This window comes from Phacochoerus africanus, unplaced genomic scaffold, assembly GCF_016906955.1.
Source record: "Phacochoerus africanus isolate WHEZ1 unplaced genomic scaffold, ROS_Pafr_v1 Scaffold_5, whole genome shotgun sequence".
NCBI classification, from domain to species: domain Eukaryota; kingdom Metazoa; phylum Chordata; class Mammalia; order Artiodactyla; family Suidae; genus Phacochoerus; species Phacochoerus africanus.
The window spans coordinates 86101-93373 of NW_025927421.1; positions in this window are offsets into that span (position 1 = coordinate 86101).

Genomic DNA, 7273 nt, shown 5'->3' on the forward strand with positions numbered 1-7273 from the left:
CCTAAAAACACCAGAGCAAGCTCTGCCCGGCCGAGTGAAATCTTCTACCATCGTGGTGTGGACCTCCCAGTCCTGTATGCCCTCAGGAAGTCCTCCTTTGCTTCAAAGAGACCCTGTTAGCCCCATCAACACTCCAGAAAAGCCACGCTGCCTCAAAAAAGACTGACCAACAACGCCATCCCTCAGGAAACATTCCACAGCAGTGACAAGGCAAACACTGCCAGCCACGGAGAGTACAGCTCCCCCAGGAAAAAGAAAACAACAAGCAAGATGAAGAAGCTGAGAAACCACCCCCAGTCAAACCAACAGGAGAACTCACCTAAAACAGTCAACAATGAAACAGATCTCTGCAGTCTGACAGACCTGGAGTTCAAAAGAGAAATAGTGAAAATACTGAAGGAATTAAGAGAAGATATGAACAGCAATGCAGATACCCTCAGAAAGGAACTAGAACATATAAGGAGGAGCCAAGAAAAACTAGAAAATTCATTTGCAGAGAAACAAACAGAACTAAGGGCAGTAAAAACCAGAATGAACAATGCAGAAGAATGAATCAGTGATATGGAAGATAGAATAATGGAAATCACCCAATGAGGTCATCAGACAGAAAGCCAAATCAAAAAACAGGAAAGCAATGTAAGAGAACTATGGGATAATATAAAGCGGACCAATCTACACATAATGGGAATTCCGGAAGGAGTAGAAAAAGATAAGGGAATGGTAAATATATTTGAAGAAATTATCGCTGGAAACTTCCCAAATCTAAAGGATACTGAGTGCAAGATACAGGAAGCACAGAGGGCCCCAAACAAACTGAACCCAAATAGACCCACACCAAGACACATCATAATAAAAATGGCAAAAGTTAGTGACAAAGAGAGGATCCTAAAGGCAGCAAGAGAAAAGCAGAATGTTACCTACAAGGGAACCCCCATAAGATTATCAGCTGATCTCTCTACAGAAACACTACAGGCCAGGAGGGAATGGCAAGAGATATTTAAAGTGCTAAAAGGAAAAAATATGCAACCTAGAATACACTATCCAGCAAGAATATCATTTAAAATAGAAGGGGAAATAAAGATTTTTTCCAACAAAAAAAAAAACTAAAAGAATACCGCAATCAAGACCCAGGCTAAAAGAAATACTGAAAGGGCTTCTCTAAACCAAAAAGAAAGGAAGGAAAGAAAGGGAAGAAAAAGAAAAAAAAAAAGAAGAGGAAGAACTAGGACTGAGGAAACCACAATCAGAGAGCAGTCACTCAAATAAGCCAGCATACAGATTTAATCACGAACATGTTTCAAACAAAATAAAATTAGAAAAAAAAAAGAGTCCCCAAAATCATAAAATGTGGGCAAGGGATGTTAGGAAACAAATAGACCCTTTTTGATTGTTTGTTTGTTTCTCTTAATTTTATTATAGTAATGAAGTGTTTGAACCTACAGGACCCTCAGGCTAAAACACACAATTATGGGAAGGGGTTAGTATACTTAAAAAACAGGGCAACCACAAGCCAAAAACAAATATTGCATTCGCAAAAAATGAAAAAAAAAAAAAAAAAAACTCAAGCAGACAATAACTGGAGACCACCCAACCAAAAAAAAAAAAAAAGAATGGAGAACCATAGAATCAACTGGAACATGAGGTTCAAAATGGCAATAAACAATCATCTATCAGTTGTCACCTTAAATGTCAATGGACTGAATGCCCCAATCAAAAGACACAGAGTGGCTGAGTGGATAAAAAGGCAAAAACCTTCAATATGCTGCCTACAAGAAACTCACCTTAGGACAAAGGATACATATAGATTGAAAGTGAAAGGGTGGGGAAAAATATTTCACGCCAATAGACATGACAGAAAAGCAGGAGTCACAACGCTCATATCAGACAAAATAGACTTTAAAACGAAAGACATAAAGAAAGACAAAGAAGGACACTACTTAATGATTAAGGGATCCATCCAAGGAGAGGATGTTACTATCGTCAACATATATGCCCCAAATACAGGAGCACCCAGATACATACATCAAATATTAACAGACATAAAGGGAGATATTGATGGGAATACAATCATAGTAGGAGACTTTAATACCCCCTCACATCAATGGACAGATCCTCTAGACAGAAAACCAATAAAGCAACAGAGATCCTAAAGGAAACAATAGAAAAGTTAGACTTCATTGATATCTTCAGGACACTACATCCAAAAAAATCAGAATACACATTCTTCTCAAGCGCACATGGAACATTCTCAAGAATCGACCACATATTGGGACACAAAGCTAACCTCAACAAATTTAGGAGCATAGAAATTATCTCAAGTATCTTCTCTGACCACAACGCCATGAAATTAGAAATCAACCATGGGAAAAGAAATGAGAAAAAAACCTACTACATGGAGACTAAACAACATGCTACTAAAAAACCAAAGGGTCAATGAGGAAATCAAGAAGGAAATTAAAAAAATACCTTGAAACAAATGATAATAAAGACACAACCTCTCAAAATCTATGGGATGCTGCGAAAGCAGTGCTCAGAGGGAAATGTATAGCAATACAGGCCTTTCTCCAAAAAGAAGAAAGATCCCAAATGGACAACTTAACCCTCCACCTAAGTGAATTAGAAAAAAAGAAGAACAAAAAAGACCTAAAGCCAGCAGAAGGAAGGAAATTATAAAGATCAAAGAAGAAATCAGTAAAATAGAAATTCAAAAAAACAATAGAGAAAATTAATAAAACCAAGAGCTGGTTCCTTGAAAAGGTAAACAAAATTGACAACCCCCTGGCCAGACTCACTTAAAAGAAGAGAGAAAGAACCCAAATAAACAAAATTATAAATGAATAAGGAGAAATCACAATGGATACTGCAGAAATACAAAAAACCATAAGAGAATACTATGAACAACTATATGGCAACAAGTTTGACAATCTGGAAGAAATGGACAATTTTCTAGAATCTCACAGCCTGCCAAAACGGAATCAAGAAGAAACAGACCAACTGAACAGACCGATCACTGGAAATGAAATTGAAGGTGTCATAAAAACACTCCCTACAAATAAAAGTCCAGGGCCAGATGGCTTCACAAGCGAATTCTATCAAACATATAAAGAGGAACTGGTGTCCATCCTCCTTAAACTCTTTCAAAAGGTTGAAGAAGAAGGAATACTCCCAAAGACATTCTATGCTGCCACCATCACCCTAATGCCAAAACCAGACAGAGATACCACCAAAAAAGAAAACTATCGCCCAATATCATTGATGAATATAGATGCAAAAATTCTCAACAAAATCTTAGCCAACCGAATCCAACAACATATCAAAAAAATTATACACCATGACCAGGTAGGGTTCATCCCAGGTTCACAAGGATGGTTCAACATACGCAAATCAATCAACGTCATACACCACATTAACAAAAGAAAAGTCAAAAATCATATGATCATCTCAATAGATGCAGAAAAAGCATTTGACAAAGTCCAACATCCGTTCATGATCAAGACCCTCGCCAAAGTGGCTATAGAGGGAACGTTCCTGAACATAATCAAAGCCATTTATGATAAACCCACAGCAAATATAATACTCAATGGGGAAAAACGGAAAGCCTTCTCACTCAAATCTGGAACAAGACACAGATGCCCACTCTCACCACTGCTCTTCAACATAGTTTTGGAAGTCCTAGCCACAGCAACTAGACAAATAAAAGAAATAAAAGGCATCCAAATAGGAAGATAAGAGGTAAAACTGTCACTGTATGCAGATGACATGATACTATCCATAGAAAACCCTAAGGACTCAACCCCAAAACTACTTGAACTGATTAATAAACTCAGCAAAGTAGCAGGATATAAGATTAACATTCAGAAGTCAGTTGCATTTCTGAATACCAGCAATGAAATATTAGAAAAGGAATCCAAAAATACCATACCTTTTAAAATTGCACCTCACAAAATCAAATACCTCGGAATACACCTGACCAAAGAGGTAAAGGACCTATATGCCGAGAGCTATAAAACTCTAATCAAAGAAATCAAAGAAGATGTAAAGAAATGGAAAGATAGTCCATGTTCCTGGATTGGGAAAATCAATATTGTAAAAATGGCCATACTACCCAAAGCAATCTACAGATTCAATGCAATCCCTATCCAATGACCCAGGACATTTTTCACAGAACTAGAACACACAATCCAAACATTTATATGGAACAACAAAAGACCCAGAATCGCCAAAGCAATCCTGAGAAACAAAAACCGAGCAGGAGGCATAACTCTCCCAGACCTCAAGAAATATTACAAGGCCGCAGTCATCAAAACAGTGTGGTACTGATATCAAAACAGACAGACAGACCAATGGAACACAAGAGAGAACCCGGAAATAAACCCGGACACCTATGGTCAGTTAATCTTTGACAAGGGAGGCAAGAACATCAAATGGGAAAAAGAAAGTCTATTCAGCAAGCATTGCTGGGAAACCTGGACAGCTGCATGCAAAGCAATGAAACTAGAACACACCCTCACACCATGCACGAAAATAAACTCAAAGTGGCTGAAAGACTTAAATATATGACAGGACACCATCAAACTCCTAGAAGAAAACATAGGCAAAACACTCTTGGACATCCACAGCATGAATACTTTCTCAGGTCAGTCTCCCAAAGCAATAGAAATTAGAGCAAAAATAAACCCATGGGACCTCATCAAACTGAAAAGCTTTTGCACAGCAAAGGAAACCCAAAAGAAAACAAAAATACAACTTTCAGAATGGGAGAAAATAGTTTCCAATGATGCAACTGACAAGGGCTTAATCTCTAGAATATATGAGCAACTTACACAACCCAACAGCAAAAAAGCCAATCAGTCAATGGAAAAATAGGCAAAAGGCCTGAATAGACTCTTCTCCAAGGAAGATATACAGATGGCCAGCAAACACATGAAAAAATGCTCAACATCGCTGGTTATAAGAGAAATGCAAATCAAAACTGCCATGAGATACCACCTCACACCAGTCAGAATGGCCATCATTAACAAGTCCACAAATAACAAGTGTTGGAGGGGCTGTGGAGAAAAGGGAAACCTCCTGCCCTGTTGGTGGGAATGTAAACTGGTACAGCCACTATGGAGGACAGTTTGGAGATACCTTAGAAATCTATACATAGAACTTCCATATGACCCCACAATCCCACTCTTGGCATCTATCCGGACAAAACTCTACTTAAAAGAGACACGTGCACCCGCATGTTCATTGAAGCACTATCCACAATAGCCAAGACATGGAAACAACCCAGATGTCCATCGACAGATGATTGGATTCGAAAGATGTGGTATATATACACAATGGAATACTACTCAGCCATAAAAAAGAATGGAATAATGCCATTTGCAGCAACCTGGATGGAACTAGAGACTCTCATCCTGAGTGAAATGAGCCAGAAAGACAAAGACAAATACCATATGGTATCACTTATCAGTGGAATCTAATATCCAGCACAAACGAACATCTCCACAGAAAAGAAAGTCATGGATGTGGAGAAGAGACTTGTGGCTGCCTGATGGGAGAGGGAGAGAGTGGGAGGGATCGAGAGCTTGGGATTATCAGACACAACTTAGAATAGATGTACAAGGAGATCCTGCTGAGTAGCATTGAGAACTATGTCTAGATACTCATGCTGCAACAGAACAAAGGGTGGGGGAAAAAATGTAATGTATACATGTAAGGATAACTTGATCCCCTTGCTGTACAGTGGGAAAATTTTAAAAAAAGAAAGAAAATTCAGAATATTTTCCCAGCTCTACCATATGAAGTCTGATAAGACAAAAATGAATTAAATTTAAAAAAAAAACAAAAAAAAAAGAAATTACGGTAAATATACCTCTTTCTGATCTTTTAGAACTCAATTTTGTTTTTGAAAAGTATTAATATATTTACTAGCACCTCCAAGGCAAAACTTAAGTTATGGTGGTGCTAATCACTCTTACCTTGTTGGTAACAGCAGCAAAAATGTTTCTAATTATCTTACTGTAAGTTTCTTATAGATTTCATTAAGAAAATTATCTTCTATCCCTATTTTATTGAGATTTTATCATTTCTACTTAATCCATCAATTATTTTAATGTTTTACATCATATGTGTGTGTGCCTGTACTCAAGAGGTCTTTTTTTTTTGTCTTTTTTTGCTATTTCTTGGGCCGCTCCCACGGCATATGGAGGTTCCCAGGCTAGGGGTCCAATTGGAGCTGTAGCCACCAGCCTACACCAGAGCCACAGCAATGCGGGATCCGAGCCACGTCTGCGACCTACACCACAGCTCATGGCAACGCCGGATCGTTAACCCACTGAGCAAGGGCAGGGACCGAACTTGCAACCTCATGGTTCCTAGTCGGATTCGTTAACCACTGCGCCTCGACGGGAACTCCCAAGAGGTCTCTTTTTAAGGAAGGAATTACTGAATTATGGTTAGCAATTAGTATTTTGCAATATGGTAAGACTTCACCTGTGACCAACTAGGGGAATTTTTTTTCGATTAACACAGACTATCCTGGGCTATGTCAGGAATTAATGGAAGAATCTGAGGAAGACTCACAGAGCTCTGCAGGCTTCGGAAGGACTCAAGAAGGACCAATTAGGTCCACACACTACTTCAGGGGCACACTTCACACTGCATGAGATAAAAGCCAACTCCAGGCTTGGATTTAGAGAACTTGAGAGCATTACATACTTTCCTAATGCCTCTTCTTGGGGCCATGGCACCACATATCAGTAGACCATGTTTTCCTGGGAAGAGTCCTTCTGCCAGACTCAGGACCCACCTTAAGCAAGAGTCACAAAAACCCTCAGTTTCCTGTAAAGACTTCCTTACCAAGCCTCCTCACACATCCAAAGCAAGGTTCCCCAGAGCTGCACCTGTTCCTGGGTAGAACCACACACCCAAACGTGATACCACCCTAATGTTGTAGCTGAGGACAGAGTCCCCACACTGGATTAGCTGCCTTCCCCTAAGAAATGACCAGAACTGCTTTCCTAACCATCATGTGTCCAAGCTTCTCAGGTGGACCCATACACTCAACATTCCCTTACCTGATCTCCAGTCTCCTGCTGGCACATCAACCCCTTTCCCTATGTCTTCAGCAAACATCCCTATGTCTCAGTTTATCTGAATTTCCCCTTCATCTTCTAAATAGCTATTTCCTTCCTTACTGCATCATGCCTGTATTTATTTCATCTAATTTCTCATCTTCTTCCCATCCCCCCTGCTGTATACACAGTGCATTAGTAGTTAGTCC